At 40.3% G+C, this 13,398-nt stretch overlaps 1 protein-coding gene across 1 annotated transcript in view; it reads left to right on the forward strand.

The window, feature by feature from the left end:
- Nucleotides 1-13,398, forward strand: part of TET2 (tet methylcytosine dioxygenase 2) — a 103,171-nt gene that overhangs the window by 65,697 nt on the left and 24,076 nt on the right. The window lies entirely within an intron of this gene.

A 13,398-nucleotide genomic window follows, 5' to 3' on the forward strand; every position in this document is an offset into this window, starting at 1 on the left:
AGGTTGCCACACACTGTTGTTGGTATGTTGGCCCATTCCTCCGTGCAGATCTCCTCTAGAGCAGTGATGTTTTTGGCTTTTCGCTTGGCAACACGGACTTTCAACTCCCTCCAAAGGTTTTCTATAGGGTTGAGATCTGGAGACTGGCTAGGCCACTCCAGGACCTTGAAATGCTTCTTACGAAGCCACTCCTTTGTTGCCCTGGCGGTGTGCTTTGGATCATTGTCATGTTGAAAGATCCAGCCACGTTTCATCTTCAATGCCCTTGCTGATGGAAGGAGGTTTGCACTCAAAATCTCACGATACATGGCCCCATTCATTCTTTCATGTACCCGGATCAGTCGTCCTGGCCCCTTTGCAGAGAAACAGCCCCAAAGCATGATGTTTCCACCACCATGCTTTATAGTAGGTATGGTGTTTGATGGATGCAACTCAGTATTCTTTTTCCTCCAAACACGACAAGTTGTGTTTCTACCAAACAGTTCCAGTTTGGTTTCATCAGACCATAGGACATTCTCCCAACACTCCTCTGGATCATCCAAATGCTCTCTAGCAAACTTCAGACGGGCCCGGACATTTACTGGCTTAAGCAGTGGGACACGTCTGGCACTGCAGGATCTGAGTCCATGGTGGCGTAGTGTGTTACTTATGGTAGACCTTGTTACATTGGTCCCAGCTCTCTGCAGTTCATTCACTAGGTCCCCCCGCGTGGTTCTGGGATTTTTGCTCACCGTTCTTGTGATCATTCTGACCCCACGGGGTGGGATTTTGCGTGGAGCCCCAGATCGAGGGAGATTATCAGTGGTTTTGTATGTCTTCCATTTTCTAATTATTGCTCCCACTGTTGATTTCTTCACTCCAAGCTGGTTGGCTATTGCAGATTCAGTCTTCCCAGCCTGGTGCAGGGCTACAATTTTGTTTCTGGTGTCCTTTGACAGCTCTTTGGTCTTCACCATAGTGGAGTTTGGAGTCAGACTGTTTGAGGGTGTGCACAGGTGTCTTTTTATACTGATAACAAGTTTAAACAGGTGCCATTACTACAGGTAATGAGTGGAGGAAAGAGGAGACTCTTAAAGAAGAAGTTACAGGTCTGTGAGAGCCAGAAATCTTGATTGTTTGTTTCTGACCAAATACTTATTTTCCACCATAAAATGCAAAAAAAAATGATAAAAAAAAGACAATGTGATTTTCTGGATTTTTTTTTCTCAGTTTGTCTCCCATAGTTGAGGTCTACCTATGATGTAAATTACAGACGCCTCTCATCTTTTTAAGTGGTGGAACTTGCACTATTGCTGACTGACTAAATACTTTTTTGCCCCACTGTATTCATACCCATTTACCTATTTGGAATGTAATGTTTTTCTGTGAGCGTTTCAACTCTGACATGTGTGAGAGGGTGTTGTTCTCTCTCTTCTTCCCCCTCTATTTGTTCTCCCATGTCACCTATACCTGGTCACTTTAATAAAATAATGTTTTGCTAATTATTTTCTGTATTTGGAATTTTTTTGTCGTGGTTTTTTCTTTGTTGCTCATACACTTTAAAGAGCTGTTGGAACAGTGGCTCGGCTGACAGGTATCTTGTCTAGTTCTCCCTTACATAGGAGTGCTTGCTCGGCTAAGCGTTTCTGTGTTCTCTATATTTACTGGCAGACTTCTCTAGCTGCATTTGTCTCCAGAGAACAAAAGGATCAGCACTCCAAAATGGGACGTGCCTTATTCTTAACCCCCCAACAATCATCTGTTGGGAGCTATAGTACACATTGCACTGTCAGCCGAACCTATCAGTATCAACAGGTTTGGCAAACGTTGAGCCAAAACTGTGGTACATTTTTGGCAAAAAAGTGTTGCATATTAAACCAAACCCCATTATGGTGAGGCCATACTTAAGGTACCTTCACACTAAGCGAGGTCGCTAGCGAGATCGCTGCTGAGTCACAAGTTTTGTGACGCAACAGCGACCTCAGTAGCGATCTCGCTATGTTTGACACGTAGCAGCGACCAGGCCCCTGCTGTGAGATCGCTGGTCGTGTCGGAATGGCCTGGACCTTTTTTTGATCGTTGAGGTCCCGCTGGGTAGCACATATCGCTGTGTTTGACACCTTACCAACGACCTCGTTGACGACTCAGACACCGACACATAGGCGTGCATTTGCGTTGCCTTTTCCGCACCCCTCCGCTCCGATTGGTGGTCACTACTGCGTTCTGATTGGCAGTCATGCCTTCAACAGAAGGCGACATAGTAGCGCTTCCATCCTTTGTTCCTGACCGCGTGGTGGTTTGCAGATCGTTGTAGAGTTCTCCGGCCTGCGACTCCTCTTCGATTTATCTATTCTTCAACGGTTCTTCTGACACCATTTGTGCACGGTAAATATCGTTTGGGGTCTCAAATGCATTCCCACCGAAGGGCTATTGTGTCGCCTCATAAGGCAAGGCCGCCACCAATCAGAACGCAGTAGCGACCACCAATCGGAACTGAATGGGCAGGGAAAAGGCAATGCAAATGCACGCCTGTGTGACTACAACGTCACACAGGACGTCCCTCATCGAGGTCTGAATCGTCATAATAGCTGCCATGTGACAGGGTCACAACGACCAACGACATCGTTGTACAGGTCGCTACAGGTCGCCGCATCACTGCTGCGTCGTTGGGAAGATCTCACTGTTTGACATCTCACCAGCGACCACATAGCGACGCAGCAACGATCCCTGACAGGTCATATCGTTGTCGGGATCGCTTTAGCGTCGCTAAGTGTGACGGGGCCTTTATTTTCAGTGTCCCTTGTTGGATAAAGTCCAAAAAAATTCTAAAACAAATTATAAAGATTGTGAAAGTCAGGAAAGTTAGTTTCTGGGTGCAAATTTGGCACAAATAGCTTGGTAAAGTATTATGGGAATAGTCCCATGCACTAAAAATTAGCCAAATACAGAATGTCCTGGAACTCAAGGCATCGGGCATAGGTTGAAACTTCATTTTTTATTCATCCCTTCAGGTTAAAAGGCAAAAATAGCACTCAAACAATGTAGCAACATGCCAACTATAAAAATTAAAAGTACAAAAAAAAACAGGTGGCTGTTAGTGGTTAACATTGTTGCTTTGCAGCTCCGGGTTTCTATGTCTGCATCTGAACAAAGACGATATGCATAGAGTTTGTATGTTCTCCCCATGCTTGCGTGGGTTTCCTCTGAACCTTCCCACACTTCAAAAATACACTAAGAAGTTTTTCTCTAAAGTTCAAACTAGTGGGTGTTGGGGATGAGTGTCTAGACTGCAGTCACGGACCCTCCACTCCACAACTCTCCACAAAACAACAAGAAGTCCCTCAAGTAACAAAAGTCCAGAGCCAATGTTTGCCTTTGCTGTCCTTCCTACATAGAGTGCAGATATTTTATACCTCCATATTCCAATACAGATTAGTCTGCACCACTTGTAAATATAGTAAGGGATGATTCTTATAAAAATATGTTTTCTGTGTTTAAAAGGATGATTCTCCTTGGACACCACTTTTCCATTCTCTGAAAACAGATTGCAGTAATTTTGTGTTCCTGTGATCAGTGGTTTTCACCAGTGCAATCACTTAGCAATTGATGGGAGTGTTGCACTGCACCCATTGAAATCCTTGGGCATCTATGTATTGTTAAGATGTCAGCAATCCTACACAGTCACCCTTTGCAGCAGCCTTTATGTACACATAGGGCTTTTGACTAGCGACTGTGTATAGAAGAGGACCCCTATAAATTTATGTTGTGTGAATCTGTGATTGTATTACATTACTCAGCATTTAAATTGCAGCACCATGGTGTCCCAAGAGCAATTCTTAAAACAGAACAATGCCAGGTCACATGTTGCTTGTGCTACTGTGAGCAGCCTGCTTGGCCTAAACATGACTGCAGCATCTCTGGATTTATTTCCTTGAGAGCACATGTGAGATATCATTGGTTGGCAATTGCAAAGGGAACTGACAGAAGTGGATCTTAATGATTTGCATTCCCAACTGCATTCAGCATGGCAGAAAATGCCTCAGACAACCATAATAACCACATTGATAGCAGCCAAGGCATCTAAGTACATGCATTTCTATACATAGTGCTTATATTCTATACTGAATAACTCTTTCGCAATTCCATACTTCAGTGTGTCTGGGGTGCAGTTACTAACGTCTCAGCACTCCAATCTGGTACAGGGGCGTGCTGAAGCTGTCAGTAGTGTGATTGACAGCTCAGTCGTCCAGTCTGGTGTGGGTGCGTGCTGAGCTATCAGTGTTTTGATTGTCAGCTCGGTCATCCAATCTGAGATTGGGATGTGCTTTGCTGCCTTCAGGTGTTCCCTGTCCCAGGTAATTGCCCAGCTACTTAGCTGGACTGTAAGTCCCAGATCTCTGCCAGACATAGATTCAGCTCTGTGTGGTTTGTTTCTCTGTGCCTTGTGCTTTGCTTGTGGATCTTTTTCCTGTATGACCTTGTACCTCGTACAGACCATCCATTTTGCCTAGCCCCTTTGCTTTGATCCGTTATCCTCCAAGTATTCTGCCCTTGCACCTTTACCTGACTATGCCTTCGTCTCTTCCCTTTGTTTATGACGTTCCTCAATGGCTCTTGACCTCAGACTCCTTAACTGCCCTGACTCATGGCTTGTCTGTTAGACGTGACTCAGCGTTACAAAATCAATATTTTTTAAAAATGTTGTTTCCACTTTTTCATCATTTGCATATCATTAACATTTCAACCCTGTGATTTTCCTTCTTTTTGTTGCATTTTCAATGTAGCGGATACTCTATTAGTCTCTAGCATAGATATCTGAAATCAATGCTTAACAGCCACATAGAAATTTATTTATTTAAAAATGTTCTTGTGTATTGGACTACATTACATTCTTAAATGACATGGATAAATAAAACATTTGTTGCCGGTATATTCTTCAGATGGGAATCTTCTCCAATGTCTACTACATAACTAGTTCACTGTGACTACTGTAAGATGCCCGCTGGACAGGTCCTCAAGGTGAGATATGTATCATCAAGGTAGGTTGCGTCAATGATTTAAGCCAGGAAAAGCAGGCTCCAGCACATATAATGCTAGGAGAGTTAATAAGGCGTGTCAGTACCGGGTTTATGAGCAGTCAGAGAGATGGCTTGGACTGCTCATATATTTCCACCATTGGACATAGTACCACCATAGTACCACTGATAACATGGAGACCAGTTGTCTCATTCAGGGTCTGTGTGTGGAGGTGTGTAGATGACCAGTGGTGTTTGTATTTGCTAAAGTCTGGACGCTAACCCGAGCGGGCGAACTCACTCTACTGTATGGACTATTTAGTTTATGTTTTCACTTTGGGTATTTTTTGTTCTGCTATCCTGAGTAGTTTATGGTGTCTTAATAAACCAGTCTGGACATTTTACTGAAAACCACTGCCAATGCATACCTCAAAATGCAATCGAGTGAGTAGAAACCCTACACTACCGTAATATGAATCTTGCATTGTCTGTTGATTCTACAAAGAAGATCAAATTACACGAGCCCCTACATTCAGTAATATAACTTGAAAAAGGAAGGTACAATAGGAAATGCTAAAGGAAGGTACAATAGGAAATGCATCCCCTTAACTGCATCAACAGGGACAATTCTCATGTTAGAGTTTGAAACAAGTGGGTCAGCTGCTGCTCCTCTGCCAGGCCCGATGATGTCCTCACAGCACTGACACAAAGTAAACAGACTGCCTGATCTGAGTGCTGAAAATAGAGAATTTGCATCTTCAATTGGCCAAACTGTATTGCAAGCATCGTAAAAGTACATTAAATGGAGCAAGCCAACAAAGATGATTGTTCAAAAACATGTGAATCATGATGATATTTGGAGGGTGTATTTAGGCGCATTGATTCGGTGGACAGCTGGCTATAAATACAGCCTTGGATTTGGGGTGAACAAGTTTTATTTATGGCAGATTTTCTAAACAGCATTTTTCATGTCTACCAGAGTAAGTAAAAAAATGTAAATGAACAAAAGTAAAAAAAAAATTGAGGTAGCATTGAGTGCTGGTTGATTTGACAGAAAGGGAGAACAGGGAATAGTTAAATTGGTGAGGTAAGGTGGTAGGCTAAGGAAATGTGGTAGTACATTCCAGAGAACTGGTGCAGTACAAGAGATGATTTGGAGACGGGAATGGGAGGTTCGTACTATAGAGGATGTTAGTCTTATTCTATTAGCAAAACTAAGAGCATAGGTAGGGTGGTAGACAGAAATGAGAAAGGAGATGTAGAGCAGTACAGAATTGTAGGAGATTTTTGGGTGAAAGTGAAAAGTTTATATTCTACTCTCTACGGGATGGGTAATCAGTGCAATACCTGGCACAAGGTGAAGGCATTAGCGTAGCAGATGCACAGAAAAAGAATCCTGGCTGCTTCATTCAGAGTAAATTGAAAAGGGGAGAGTTCCGTCAGAGGGAAACCAATTAGGAGAGAGTTGCAGTAGTCCAGATGAGAATTAATAAGAATAACAGTCATAGTTTTTGCAGTCAAAGCTAAAAAAAAGGTTGAATTCTTATGATGTTTTTGAACATTTGAAAATTATGATCAGTATTACTTGCTTGGTATAATTTGTTACTCATATGCCAGACTATAGCAATCTATAGCCATTCAGAATCCCTGACTTTCCGCAAGAATAACTAAAAGAATTAATGTTGTTTTGAAGGCAAAGAGTGGTCGCACCAAATATTGATTGAATTTAGATTTCTCTTTTGTTTTTGGCATTTTGTTAACTGCTGATAAAAATCAACTATCAATACTTCAATTTTTAAAGCATTCTTACTTTGCAGCGTTGTTCCCTCACTTGTCTATAACTTGATTTCTATGTACATTCTGGAGAATATATATTATTTTAATCAATAACTAGATGTTTATTTTTTAAGGTTAAAAAAGATTTTGATTGTGCTCTTACACTTTCTATCTTTTACATCATTCTATTGCTATAGGGAGTGGGATTTGAATGTTCTTATCACGAGCTGAGCTTGTGACCAAATCATATTGAATAAGTAAAAATAGTGACTTATCAGGCAAAGCATGAAATATGTGCTCCCTTCTATACACAGAGAACCTTTTATATTCTACTGTGCAATTACCATAATCATGTTATTATTTTAGTGTATAGTGGATTTGATAGTTTTAATTACCATTGCTAGATTGGTAATTCTGTATTAATGTCCATTGCAGAAATAAATGCATCTTGGTTACTACCGTAGGTTTTATTTTCTTCTAAAAGAAAAATTGGGCTCTATTCACGTTGGATTATGGGATCCATTTTCACAAAATCCATAACACATGCACTGTCTAAATTCCTTTTTTAAAATTTTCTTTCAAATCTGATTGGTTGCTCTATATAAGTGTTCCCCAACTCCAGCCCTTGAGGACTGGAGTTGGGGAACACTGCTCTAGATCCTTTGAAAAATTTTAGCTAGTGTTTAATTTCTATTTCTGTGTAGCTTTTTTACCTTTCCTTCTACCAGGCTTTGACACATTTTAAGGAAAGGAGAAGCAGATGAAATGAAATGCAGAATTCTACCATTCTGTATTAAATACCTATATAAAATTAAGGCTGTAGAATAGAAAAGGAAACAAAGGAGGAGCGACTATGTACTATAAACTTATCTTTAGTGAAGTCAGGCTTGTTAACCTCGTGGCCACAATTTCTGTTGAAAACTTCATTGGCTTCTGAAACTAGAAGAAAAAATATTGAACTTTTTGTCACGTTAAGCATACTGTGTCAATAATCTTAGTTACATGAAAGAAAATCCTGGCACCTTGCAATCAAATTATAGGATTAGTGCTAACCTTGAGAACTATATCTTCTGCTCTTTTATGTACCTCTCCCTGGAAGATGTTTGGAACCAAAAAAGTTTTATATGCAAATGTTAACAGTTCTTCACATATGAGTTTGATCCATGTTCTTCACAAATACAACTCATACCAATTATAGTCTATGGGACTCTTCACATGTATGGATTTTTTGGAACTGAGAGGTCTATACCAAAATATGGAGACATGTCCGAATTTCATCAAAATTACATAGTTACACAGTTGTATAGGTTGAAAAAAAGACACAGTTACAGTACAGACCAAAAGTTTGGACACACCTTCTCATTTAAAGATTTTTCTGTATTTTCATGACTATGAAAATTGTACATTCACACTGAAGGCCTCAAAACTATGAATTAACACATGTGGAATTATATACTTAACAAAAAAGTGTGAAACAACTGAAATTATGTCTTAAATTCTAGGTTCTTCAAAGTAGCGACCTTTTGCTTTGATGACTGCTTTGTACACTCTTGGCATTCTCTTGATGAGCTTCAAGAGGTAGTCACCGGGAATGGTTTTCACTTCACAGGTGTGCCCTGCCAGGTTTAATAGGTGGGATTTCTTGCCTTATAAATGGTGTTGGGACCATCAATTGTGTTGTGCAGAAGTCTGGTGAATACACAGCTGATAATCCTACTGAATAGACTGTTAGAATTTGTATTATGGCAAGAAAAAAGCAGCTAAGTAAAGAAAAACAAGTGGCCATCATTACTTTAAGAAATGAAGGTCAGTCAGCCCGAAAAATTGGGCAAACTTTGAAAGTGTCCCCAAGTGCAGTGGCAAAAACCATCAAGCGCTACAAAGAAACCAGCTCACATGAGGACCGCCCCAGGAAAGGAAGACCAAGAGTCACCTCTGCTTCTGAGTATAAGTTTATCCGAGTCACCAGCCTCAGAAATCGCAGGATAACAGCAGCTCAGATTAGAGACCAGGTCAATTTCACACAGAGTTCTAGCAGCAGACACATCTCTACAACAACTGTTAAGAGGATACTTTGTGCAGCAGGCCTTCATGGTAAAATAGCTGCTATGAAACCACTGCTAAGGACAGGCAACAAGCAGAAGAGACTTGTTTGGGCTAAAGAATACAAGGAATGGACATTAGACCAGTGAAAATCTGAGCTTTGGTCTGATGAGTCTAAATTTGAGATCTTTGGTTCCAACCACCTTGTCTTTGTGAAACGCAGAAAAGGTGAACGGACGGACTCTACATGCCTGGTTCCCACAGTGAAGCATGGAGGAGGAGGTGTGATGTTGTGGGGGTGCTTTGCTAGTGACGCTGTTGGGGATTTATTCAAAATTGAAGGCATACTGAACCAGCATGGCTACCACAGCATCTTGCAGCGGCATGCTATTCCATCCAGTTTGCGTTTAGTTGGACCATCATTTATTTTTCAACTGGACAATGACGTCAAAACACACCTCCAGGCTATGTAAGGGCTATTTGACCAAGAAGGAGAGTGATGGGTGCTACGCCAGATGACCTGGCCTCCACAGTCACTAGACCTGAACCCAATCAAGATGGTTTTAGGTGAGTTGGACCACAGAGTGAAGGCAAAAGGGCTAACAAGTGCTAAGCATCTCTGGGAACTCTTTCAAGATTGTTAGAAGACTATTCCCGGTGACTACCTCTTGAAGCTCATCAAGAGAATGCCAAGAGTGTGCAAAGCAGTCATCAAAGCAAAAGGTGGCTACTTTGAAGAACCTAGAATATAAAACATAATTTCAGTTGTTTCACACTTTTTTGTTAAGTATATAATTCCACATGTGTTAATTCATAATTTTGATGCCTTCAGTGTGAATGTACAATTTTCATAGTCATGAAAATACAGAAAAATCTTTAAATGAGAAGGTGTGTCAAAACTTTTGGTCTGTACTGAATATCTAGTTAAACCTTTCTCCATCAGTTATACATTTTCTTCCGAGGAATGATAGGAGTGTGTCGGAGTCATTGTTCAATCATTAAAAAAAATAACCTTCAGTGTCATGCTACAATGCCTGGACTTTAACGGGACTCTAGTGCCACCTATTGGAAGTAGCAATCCTAACAGTCAATGTCGACCCTTTAACGAGCCTTGTCACATGACTTAGGATAAGAGCCACACCAGATCTCAATTTGCAGACACTGTGTTTCGGGGTACTGTCCCTCGTCAGTTCAAAGTGGAGATCTGGTTTGGCTGATTGAGAGGAATCTGACCGGGATAAGACTCATTAAAGGGTCGACATTGGCTGTTACGATTGCTACTTCCAACAGGTGGCACTAGAGTTCTGGTCCTCTTCCTCTCTAAAGAGACAATTTGCATATTTCCCAGAGGAGCATTGCGGCTTTAAGTCTCCTCAGCTCGACATGCTTAACATGTCACTCTCCGCAAGGAGAAACAATACTTCTTGGATCCTGGACTTTAACAAGCGCAGGAGCGCTGAAGATGCCAACACACTTCCTTTGGATGATGAGGATTTGACCCCTGCACATAGTATGACTCTTTTACCATTTTTATTATTTTGTTCATATTGAATTGAAGCAAGGTTGCTAAATTATGGACGACTAAGTCTGCTTCTTTCCAGCATCCAGGGATCACCAACCATATATTTGTCCGGATGACTATTACTAACATTTATTGCCCTATTTGTACTGGTGTTTATTGTTACCAGTATGTACTAATACAACCAACTACATCACTCTAATTGGCACAAGTACCCGTTTTGCTCTTATTTCAAGGTTTCAAACATATATTTCTCATTAATTTCCATATGTCAATATAGCTGTTTAGCACGATATTATTTATTCCTCTAGTTAGCTATTACCCTACACAGGACCAGTTTCACTGTCAGCAGCATCCAGCTTATCCTATTCCCTCAAAACAATTTTTGAGCACTAGTGACCTTTTTCACATGTTACCAACATCTGGTGAGAATTTCATGTCAATAGCACCTTTAGAAATATATTTAGATAGAAAATTGTTGACGTGTTCTATACTTATTTCACCCGCTGTATATGCAGCAATATCGTTACTCCGGCCTAGCTGCATTACTTTACATTTATCAACATGAAATGTCATCTGCCATGTGTTTGCACATGCAAACATTTTATCTAGATCCTCTTCAAATATTAGGGTAAGGATCCATAAGTCATGAATCAAACTTGTGTCATGATCCAGTTCAGAGTTTGTTTTCTGCTATGCTCTCTCTGGACTGGTCAGGCGAGGGTTAAACCCCTCGCCTTCGTTTTTTAGCTGGTTTGGCTTTTTAGGTCCTCTGCAGTCTGCTGGCCAGCATCAGTGATAGTTCATGCTTCCAGGCTAGAGCAGCTGACCCATATACCCTGATGATTCTTCTGCCTCTGACTTCCTGTATTTGTGTGAGAACCTTTCCCTATCTCTGACATGGTGTTTGTCTGGTGATTTCCTTACAGTGTATGACTCGGCCTGATCTCTGAACTCCGTCTCTTGCTTTCCGTCTCTGATACCTTGTTCCCCGACTGGCTTTGACTTCTGGCTTGTACCCCAACTTCATCTTACATCTCATGTTTTGGATACTGCGCTCCCATTTGGCTCTGACTTTTGGCTTGGCTCTGACTTCGTGCATGTTGTGACCTGTGGTACCTCTTCTCTTGACAGTTTCTGACTCTGCTCCTCTGACCACTTTTTCGTTACCTGTGTGGCTGTTACCTATGACACCTCTTTTGCTACACTGTTAGTGTGCAACCTCTTTTCCCTCACCAGCACCCCCTGCTGGAGGTTGCGCTAAACTTCACTGCAGCCGCATCACAACTTGGAGATGAAGCTCTATGAGTACTTGACAAAAAATCGGATGCCATTTGTGTACAATCCATGCATTGTCCGATTTTCACATTTGATATGGAGAGGCTTCAGAAACCTTTTATGCAAAAAAAACTGATGGAAAAACTGATGTCAAAAATCAAACACTTTTTTTAATTGAGCATTAGAAAAATCATGGAAGTCTGAATGAGTCCTTGGGAAATCTTTTTTTTTCTGTTGGGCTATTAACTGCATTTTTGCTATGTCTGTGATCAATGCAGATCTTTTCAACAATTTTAAAAGAACTTCCACTTTTATTAGGCTTATTATTATTATTATTATTATTATTATTATTATTATTTATATAGCGCCATTAATTCCATGGTGCTGGACATGAGAAAAGGGATTACAGATAACGTTTACAGTAAACAGATTTACAATGACAGACTGGTGCAGAGGGGAGAGGACCCTGTCCTTGCGGACTTACATTCTACGAACTGTATTTATTTGAAAAAGAAAATCATTTTCAAAATTCCATTTACGGTAATTACTCAGCTGCACATATAGTGCTGCGCTAACTTTATTTTGGTCCCTATTGATGTTGATATATTAAATGTCCAATTTAGAGTAATTGGTTCCAGGAACGAGCACAGGCAATGATTAGTGAAACAACATCTTTTTGGGGAGGAGGGTATTTTAGACACATTTTTTTATGTGAGTATAACCTATTCCTATTATGGCCAGTCATCATTTTAAATAAGTTTTTTATTTTTCTGTCTAATTCCCATTTGATGTCTGACTTTTGTGAGACACATTGTATTTTTCAATGGCACCATGTATTTTATGACGTATAGGAAAAAGATTAAAAATTCATTGTGAGATGGAATTGAAAAGAAATAATTATTCTTGGGTCTTATTTTTTTCCAGTATATACTGTGCAGGAAGAAAAAAAGATTCCATTGTTTACATTCAATCTTTGCGTCAGGACACACTCCATGCATGATTGCTAATTGTATACATAAAGATCTATAGATTTGCAGGATGCAAAAGAAAATCATTTTGGCACTTTTCAGACAGGTATCCATAAGTCTACCTTTTAAAAAACTGTATGTAAAAGCACGCCCAATCATTTGTTTTTATGAAAGGTAAGCTGCCATCTGAAATGCCTGACAGAGGCTTAGTCCCATCTCCCCATTCAAAACAAATGCATGCTTAGTTTCTCAAGAATAGATGTTGACTGTTATTGGAAGTGTATGCCCACCTGAAAAGTAAAATATGTCTTTAAAACTTGTAGGAATAAATGGTATTTCATGCAGAGTTGCATTGGACTTCTTCATGTACCATGTGCTCAACCTTAAATCGACTTTTATCAAGGCCATCATTGTCATATACAAAGGACCCTTGGCCAGAGTCATGGTCATTCAGGAATGGCAGTAGGAAGGAGTGCCCACTATCACCAACACAACATATTTTGAATCTGGTGACACTTGTACAAAAATTCAGAAAGGACCAGAAAATCTATGGATTCATCACTGGCTTGCAGTTGCATTTAGTTACCGGTACACCATTTGCAGATGATTTCCTCTTATAGAGTATCCATCAATTTCATTTTTTTATTCCATAAATCAATAATATGTGTGAAAATAAGCAACTTTGTAACATATCTTACCAGAGAAATCTGCTTCTTTCTCCTCCTGGACTGATTATTAATTTTCAAAATTCTCAATCAATGGGTAAAATCTGTATTCAGCAAAAACAGATTGTTATATTACTGAGTTAGGAGATATCAGC

This window comes from Ranitomeya imitator, chromosome 1, assembly GCF_032444005.1.
Source record: "Ranitomeya imitator isolate aRanImi1 chromosome 1, aRanImi1.pri, whole genome shotgun sequence".
In the NCBI taxonomy this organism is placed as follows: Eukaryota; Metazoa; Chordata; class Amphibia; order Anura; family Dendrobatidae; genus Ranitomeya; species Ranitomeya imitator.